Source organism: Hyaena hyaena, unplaced genomic scaffold (assembly GCF_003009895.1).
Source record: "Hyaena hyaena isolate Hyena2069 unplaced genomic scaffold, ASM300989v1 scaffold_567, whole genome shotgun sequence".
Taxonomy (NCBI): Eukaryota; Metazoa; Chordata; class Mammalia; order Carnivora; family Hyaenidae; genus Hyaena; species Hyaena hyaena.
In genome coordinates this window covers 62,963-71,994 of record NW_024081200.1, presented here as the reverse complement: position 1 = coordinate 71,994, position 9,032 = coordinate 62,963, and the positions used below count along the sequence as shown (strand labels likewise).

The following is a 9,032-nucleotide window of genomic DNA, read 5'->3' as shown; positions in this document are numbered from 1 at the left end:
CAGTTGATTTTTCACAAAGGGTGAAAAAGAATTATGTGGGAGATGACAGTTTAAAATAATAGTGGTATGGGAAAATTGAATATAAGTATACAAAAAACCCTTCCTTAATTGGTGTCTTACATCATATTTTAATGCTTTTGCTTTGTTTTTCAGTGGGAAAATAATTCTTATTGAGATCCCACCACCTGCACAATCTGCTCCTGACATTAAGCTCTATCTTCCTTTGCAGTTTGGTCTTTCTTAAGTGGTCCCATGATACTTTCTTATCCTCCAGAGTCTGCAGTCAGCCATGGCCAATCTTGGAGGTGGTCTCAATGAACTTAATTAAGGTCAATTTTCTCCAGGGCCCGCTGTTTAGTCTGTATCAGCAAGGACTTGCACAAAGGAAACAAATGCTTCTTGGTTCCTACCACATAGCCTTTCAGCATGACAAAGTCATTAGTCACTTCACCATAGTGGACAAAGCCACCAGAGGATTGATCTTCTTGTCAGCAGATTAGAATCAGTGGAAGCATCGCTCTTGATCAGTTTCCATCTTTGATGAGATAGCCTTGTTGATCTTGTTAATCTTGCTAATCACAGTGTGGTGATGATAACCTTTCCACACAGTGGAAGCCATGAAGAAGGCCATGGGGCAGGATGCCACACCCCAGTACAGACAAGCCTGTGCAGTCCCCAGTGTTTTATGGGCTACCTTCTTGGTGTATTGGCAGCTGGTGACCCCTTTGTAGCCTTCGCCCTTGTTGACACTACTGACAAGGATTATCTCATCTTGCCCAGACACTTGTCTCATAGGCTCTTGCTGCTCCAGCCTCCTGTGGGCCCAGTCAAGCTTCTCAGCTACTGTACCTTCATTCACCTGGATCTCCATGAGTCAGGCTTTAGTTTAGTGTAGAGGCACATCTGGGTGTGGGTATAGACATGGATGACCTGGCAGTACTTCTTCACACTTACGAAGTGCTTTTTCTAGCACTGAAGTCCTTTTCTAGCTGCTTTGCTGTCATCATGCGGTCACTTACAACAGTATTTTGAAAATTCAGTTAGTGTTTTTAATGTATACAGAAAACCTTAAAGATAAGCATTGCGAATATTGCAATTTTTCTTTTCAAGGCAAGCCTTTAGAAACCTTCTGTCTGCAGTAATAAAAATAAAGTTGAGTTAAATGAAGTTAAGCAAAAAAATTCTGTTTATGATTCAGAAGTTATAGGACCAAAATTAAGAGGGAGAAATAGGTATAGAAAGAACAAAATGTACCAGCAAATTCTAATGACTAATTTACAGCAATAGAATTACCACAATTCCTACAGACTCTATGCACTTGGGGATACATATTTCATAATCTTAAAGTACAGCACTATAGTGAAAATCATGTCCCACTTAGCTGCTTGGAGACTGAGAGACAGGATCGAATTATGAGGAAAGGAAGGAAAAGTTTTCAGAATAGCTGCAAGATTTTAAAAAATGAAGCAACTATGTATGTTGTGAAACAAAACGCAAAGGAAGAAGATACATTTCAGAGAAGTATACGGTATCTGTATCTCTTTGGGAAGCATATGAAAACTTGAAATTGAGAATTATTATTTTGAATTTGTCCTTTGATGTTTAAACCTTGCTTCTTTAGTGTAACAGTCTCAGTGAGGTTCTTCCTGTTTGAATCACAAACAGAAAAGGATCTGTGTGATTATTTCCCAAGTCTTCCCAAGGGTAATGGACATCAAATTCCATTCTAGAGGCATAAGATAATGAAATTAATTCATACATAAGAATGGAGGCCTGAGTGCATTCACTGGGACTTAATTTCCTCAAGAAATCCCAGTTGAGAATGTTCTAGAACGAATCAAAAGTTTTACAGGATAACTTCACAGAAGACAAGGGCAAAGTATAGCCAGGTTTTTGGAATATGACATTTCCTGACAAAAGAATCAGATTAACCAATTTTTAACTAGGATTGTTTCAAAGAATTAGTGCCACGTAGCAAAACCTGGCAACTAGGGGCTCACTTGTGAGAACTGTTGGTTAAGATCACTGTGAGCTGTTTCAGAAAGTCAAATAAGAGAAGTGTGTGTGTGTGTGTGTGTGTGTGTGTGTGTGTGTGTGTATTTGAGGAGGCTGAGGAACTAGTCATAATTGTTACTCTTCCTTTTTTTTAAATGAAGTAGAATTGGTATATAACATTTTAAAAGTTTAGGTGTACAAGACTGTAATTTGATCCCTGAACGTGCTGCAGTGATCACCTCTAAAAGTCTGTTCGCAATCTATCACCATACAATTCTATCACCATCCAACTGACCCCTTTTTTCTTCTATGAATTTTATGGTTTCCCATGTGAAGTCTTATATTTTGGGTTAATTTTTGTGTATGGTATAAGATAATGGTCCAGTTTAATTCTTCTGCACATCACTATCTCATTTTTCCAACACTGTCCTTTCCCCATTATATGTTTTTGGCTCTCTTGTCATAAATTAATTGTCCAAATATGCATAGGACATTTAGTTCTGGGCTTTCAATTCTGTTACATTCATTTATGTGTCTGTTTTTTAATGCCAATAGCATAATGTTTTGATTATTATAGCTTTAAAATATATTTTAAGTCAGAGAGCATGCTATCTTCAGCTTTGTTCCTCTTTCTCAAGATTGCTGTGGCTACATGAGAATTTTTTATTGTTCCATACAATATTTAGAATTAGTTGTTTTATTTTTGTGAAAAATGCTTTTGGAATTTTGATAGGAGTTGCACTGAATCTGTAAATTGCTTTGGGTAGTACGAACATTTTAACAATATTAATTCTTCCAGCCCATGAACATGAAAAAAATATGTTTCTGTTTATGTCTTCAATTTCTTTAATCAGTGTCATACTTAATAATGTAGAGGTCTTTCACCTTCTTGGTTAATTTTATTCTTAGGTATTATATTATTTTTATGTAATTGTAAATGGGATTGCTTTTTTTTTGATTTCTCTTTCTCTTTCTGATAATTTATTAGTGTGTAGAAATGACACAGATTTCTGTATGTTGGTTTTATCTTCTACTTTATTAAATTCATTTTTTAACACTCTTTTGGGTGAGTCCTTTGGGTTTTCTTTGTACAGTATCATGCTATTTGCAAATAGTGATAGATTTACTTCTTCCTATATGATATGGATGACTTTTACTTATTTTTACTGCCTAATTGCCATGGCTAGGACTTCCAATACTCTGTGGGCACCCTTGTCTTATATCTGATCTTAGAATAAAAGCTTGCAAATTTTTATCATTGAGTATGATGTTGGCTGTGGGATTGTTATATGAGGACTTTATTATGTTTACCTACATTACCTACATAACCACTTTGTGGAGAGTTTTTATCTCAAATGGATGTTTATTTTGTCAAGTGATGTTTCTGCCTCTATTGAGATGGTCTTACAAGTTTTATCCTTCATTTTGTTTGTGTGGTGTATCATATTGATTGATTTGTGGATGTTGAATCAGCCTTGCATCCTTGGAATAAATCCTCTTGATCATAGTGTTTGAAACTTTCAATGTATGGATAAATATGGTTTGCTAATATTTTGTTGAGGATTTTTGCATCAGTGTTTAGGAGTAATGCTGACTTGTGATTTTCTTATTTTTGTCTTTGTCAAGTTTGGGCATCAGAATAATGCTGCCCTCATGACATGAGTTTGGAAGTATTCCTCCCTTTTCAGCTTTTTTGAAGAATTTGAGAAGAGTAGATAATAAATCTTTGAATGTTAGATATAGTAGAATGCACCAGTGAAGCCGTCTGGTCATAAACTTTTGTTTTTGGAAAGTTTGTGAAGGCTGGTTCATTATCTTTACTAGTAATTTATATTCATATTTTTTGTTTATTTCTGATTCAGTTCTGGAAGATTGTGTTTCTAGGCATATATTCACTTCTCCTATATTGTCCAATTTGGTGGTGTATAATTGTTTTTAATAGTCTCTTCTGATCCTTTATTACTGTGGTGTCAGTGTTACTTCTCTTTTATATCTGAATTTGTTTATTAGAGCCCGTTCTCTTTCTTACTTGGTTAGTTTAGCTAAAGGTCTGTCAATTTTGTTTATCTTTTCAAAGAATTATCTCATACTTTAATTGATTTTTATATTTTAGAAAATTTTTTTATTTTTCTATTTCATTTGCTTCCACTGTGATTTTTATTATTTTTTCCTTCTATGGACTTTAGGTTTTGTTTTTTCTTCTTTTTCTGGCTTCTTTAGGTGTAAATCTAGGTTGTTTATTTGAGATTTACTTTTCTCTTGAGGTAGGCCTGTATTGCTATGACCTTTCCTCTTTTTTTTATTTTTAAATTTATCTTGAGAGAGTGAGCAGTGCATAAGCAGGGGGAGCGGCAGAGAGAGAGAGAGAGAGAGAGAGAGAGAGTGAGTTCCAAGCAGGCTCTGTGCTATCACTGCCACCGAGGTGCCGCATATGATCTTCCCTCTTAAAACTACTTTTGCTGTATTCCAAATTTGTTGTTGTTGTTTTTTTATTATACTCTGCAAAATGAGAAGTGCCAATTTTCCTAATAATCCAAAGAATGATTTTCTTCTTTTTCATAGTCCTACAGTTTTTTTTAAGTTTATTTATCTTTTTTGACAGAAAGAGTACATGTGTGAGAGTGAGCAGGGGGAGGGGCAGAGACAAAGGACAGAAAGAATTCCAAGCATGTTCCTTGTGCTCTCAGCACAAAGCCTGATATGGGGCTCAAAATCACCGACTGTGAGATCATGACCTGAGCCAAAATCACTAGTTGGACGCTTAACTGACTGAGCCACCCAGTTGCCCCAGTACTATAGTCTTCTGATGTGAGAGTTTGACCCCAGTTCTGTAGTCCCATCACTAAAGAGAAGGCCACATATATTTGCTTCCTATTTTAAATATATTTTGAAGTAAATGATTTATAGGCATTGAATAAAATTTAAAAGTTGTACGGGAACCTGGGTGGCTCAGTCAATTAAGTATTTGACTCTTGACTCTCTCTCTCTCTCTCTTTCTGTCCCTCCCATACTTGCTCTCTATCTGAAGATAAATAAGCTTTAAAAAAAGTTGTAAAAAAGTCTTCATGAAATTTAAATCTCTCCCTCACTCCTATGTCTCAACTACCCAGTAATCCTTCCTAGAGATAATATATATAAGCCTCTTTATATCTCTTTTGTGTAAAAAATGTTAGCTACTATAAATAGTACATTGTTTTATTTAATTTAATTTTTTTTTCAGAGACAAGAGGGTGAGGCAGAGAGGGAGAGAGAGAGAGAGAGAATCTTAATCTTGGCAATAAAATTAATGTCCTGAGTGAAATGTAAAGTTAAAAATGAGAAGAAACTTTATTTCTTTGACACTAAGTATTTACTTGGTTGCCAAATATTTTGACTTAACCAACAGAGGAAACGCGTTTATATGCAGGTAGTATGATAACCTATTAATTAAATGCACTGGTTAGAGAATATAATTCATTATATAACCTGAAGTAAATTGTTGAGAGCATGTTTAAATAGAACTCTTTGTTTTAAATTTTGTCATGTAGGTAAGACTTTAGAGTAGTGCTAAAGTTTACTAAGGGACCAAATATATTTAGTAAGAAATTGGTTTAAGGGTACTTTATTTACATTGAGTTTGTATAATTAATAATTCAAGAGTTTTGCCAACTAACAGTTTTAGCAATTTTGGGGAAAATGATTATTTGTAAATTGTCTTAGTTTTAGTTGGTGCTTTTGGTTTCTAAGAAGTCCTCATTTATTCCACAACATGGGAGAACATTAAACCACTCATTTGCTAATTTGAAGATAGTTCTGGATTAAAAATGATTGTTGTCTTAAGGTATTAACTCGTACAATTCTTAAAAGAAGGCTTTTATATTATTTGGATAAAGGTGTTATAAGCTATAAAAATATATAGTTATTTCTATCTGGGCCTCTTGGAATCTAACACATTTATTTGTTAGTAAGGAATAACCTGGGGAAGATGATTTTATAGTTCTGGCACTTGCAAAATAGAATATATAATTAGTTTGACATGTAGTAAATGACTTTTTTTTCCCCTATAAAGCCAGCATTATACAAATAACAATAACTTTCAGGAACATTTCTAAGTCATTCCATTTTATTTTTAGTTTTATAATATTTACTTGTAAATTAAATTTTATTTCCTAAATGAAATAGTTTTCTAAATGAGAAGAAAACACCTCCTGTGGTTGTTTCTAATTTCATTTTCTGCTAGCATTGCTGTTGGCACTAGAAATGCAGAACAGTTTTCAAAGAGTACTGTCAACCATGTAATTTCTTGGCAAATAAATGACAATCACTTTCCATGTAATTAGAGTGTCATTCCATGGGATCCTAGTGTTTAGTCGAGGAACAGATTTACCAGGTCATCTTGTTCATCATTTTACTTGGGGTTGTTTCCTTACATCAGTGTCCTGTTCACACCATAAATTGTGACTCTGCTTAATAGTGTGGTCAGATCAAAGATAAAGACAGATAAACACAACTAATTTTCTTGTGCTACTAGATTATTCCCTTGGATTAGGACAAAGGTATATTTTGGGGCTTGCTTTTATTACTCATTCACACTTGAGGATCTTGTATTAATGAGTATTGAGGAATGCCTTCAAAGAATAAAATAAAAGTTTTAGGCCAAAGAATGAATATACACAGAAATTAAAGAATCAAAGAAAAAGGCACTGAAACTGTTAATAATTTTAACTTTTGAAAATAATTATATTTAACACTGAAAATTCTCCCATGTTTAGAGTGCTTTTCTCAAACATTTTCCATTTAATATATGTCTCAAAACTCATCATCCAAATTTTAAAAAGAAAACACAAAAGGAAATACGTAGTTCTTCACATTGATAAGCTAGAATTAATTTTATATAGGATAGTGGAGCAGAAATGTACGTTGACATTTTTAAGTTTAATGAAAAACTACTGTTTGGCTTAGTTTTGGATAAACTAAATGTTGAAATACCTGAATGGAAAAAATATTTTCTAAACATGTCATAAGTTTAAGTAGAGTTTCATACAATTTTCAGATGCTTTTACTTGTAATTATAGAAATTATGTTGCTGTTAAAAATTTGTTCTTAGAAGTGGGGGCTTGGTCTGTATAGCTCACTCATTCTTTATAGACATTTAGATTTACTTAAATGACTTAGGTATTATGGAAAGCATTTTAATTATAATGAAAGTAATATGAGATTTGATGGATTTACTGTATTTAGATATATTGACAAAATTTCCATAATATGAAGAAAGATGAGAAGAATGGGGAAGTTTGAACTAATATATGAACATTTTTAGTAAGCATTTATTGAACTATCTGATTAATTATGAAAGTCTCCATTTAATTTTGTCAGAATGCACAGAACCAAGAGGAAAACATCTTCAATTTTTTAAAAAAATAATCACTACTTAGAATATATATTGCTCTGTTTTATTTTAAAATTCTATTTGTTTACACCACTAAATGATTAACTATCAGTAACCCCTTTTCAGAGATTAAAAATATCAAAAGTCAGGAAATAATTTTACCATGTTTTGTGTGTATTACATTTCAGTTAATTCGTAAGCATAAATGGATTTATTTAACAGCAAGGATTTTTTGACCACCTATTTGATTCTAGGCATAGTACAAATCTTGAGGAGTCAGAGTGCAAATACGAATTAGAAGCAAAGAACACACTACTAAGGTAGTGGTGTACTGAAGCCAGCTTGTACAGGCACATGAGAGCCAACTGCATCTTCTGAAAGTCATGTACAATGACACTGATATCTTAAAATTGGTGGTAGTGGAAACATGGTGACAATATGCAAATGGTATGGGAGTGAGCTTCCCCCCCTCTTTTTCTTTTTTTCCTTCTTAGAGGTGGCAGGAGCCAGTTGTCAAATGTTTTCTACCATTGGTGGAGGGGTATAGGCTCTGAAAAAAGATATACCAAATCAGCCCTGTTTCACATGGTGTAATGTTGACAATTTTCTTAACCTTGCTTACACTGTTACCACATCTATTAAGTGCAATTCATATCATTAACATCATATACTTGTTGTGAGAGTTCAATGAAGTAAGAACTGTAAAATGCTTAGGTTGGCTTGGTTCATAGAAAACTGTTATTTTTTTTTCAGTCACAGACCATGCTGTCACAGCATCCAAATACATGTTCTAATACAACAGATGTTACAGTAAGGTAGACTGAATTGACAAATATTGAAGTATCTTAAAATAGTTCCGTCGAAAGTGTTGAGGTAGTGTAGAGAAGGGAATGCCTTAACCCAGTGAAGGAAGCTCAGAGGGATATATAAAAGTAATTGTGATTTACCAGAGTTTGCTAAGTAAATAATGTGGTTGATATGGGGGAGAATCTCAAGCTGTGGAAACAGTGTTTGAGTGGCACAGATATGGTATTAGGACATTAGATAAAATGAATTGTACATTCAGAGATATATGTGTATGGTTTGTTCCCAAATAAACTCCAGGCAGCCTGAATATCTTTTGAGAAAGGTTGCTGGCAGTAAATGTCATTTACCCTCAAAATTTTTTCTGAAACATGGTGTCTTTTCATTTTCTCTCTGCTCTGTAGTTTCTACAATTAAGAGAATGAAAGATTTCTTATTGGACACTGACCATCATGCTCATATATAGAATTATAAACTGAAGTACTAAACAGATTAGGTCTTCAAAGTGATTTATAAACAACTAATCCACTAATGTAAGTGTCAGGCCAAATTCTTAAACATTTGTATTAACTTTTACAGTTGGGAACTTTGAAAAAAAAGAGTAACACAGAGTCATTCATTTAAATTTAAAAAGCCATTACAGGGTGCTTGCGTGATTCAGTGAGTTGAGAGTCCAACTCTTGTTTTCTGCTCAAGTCCTGATCTCACAGTCCTGAGATCAAGCCTGGTGTCTTGGTCCGTGCTGGGTGTGGAGCCTGCTTAAGATCTTTCTCTCCATGTCCCTCTGTCCCCAACTTGCTTGTGCTCCATCACGCACCCTCTCAAACAGTAAATAGATAAAAAATTGAAAGCTAGCACCTTTCAA

General features: G+C 34.0%; 1 pseudogene; it reads right to left on the bottom strand.

The window, feature by feature from the left end:
* Positions 1–206: 206 nt before the first annotated feature.
* LOC120248135 lies at positions 207–949 on the bottom strand (annotated as a pseudogene).
* Between the last annotated feature and the right edge of the window lie 8,083 nt (positions 950–9,032).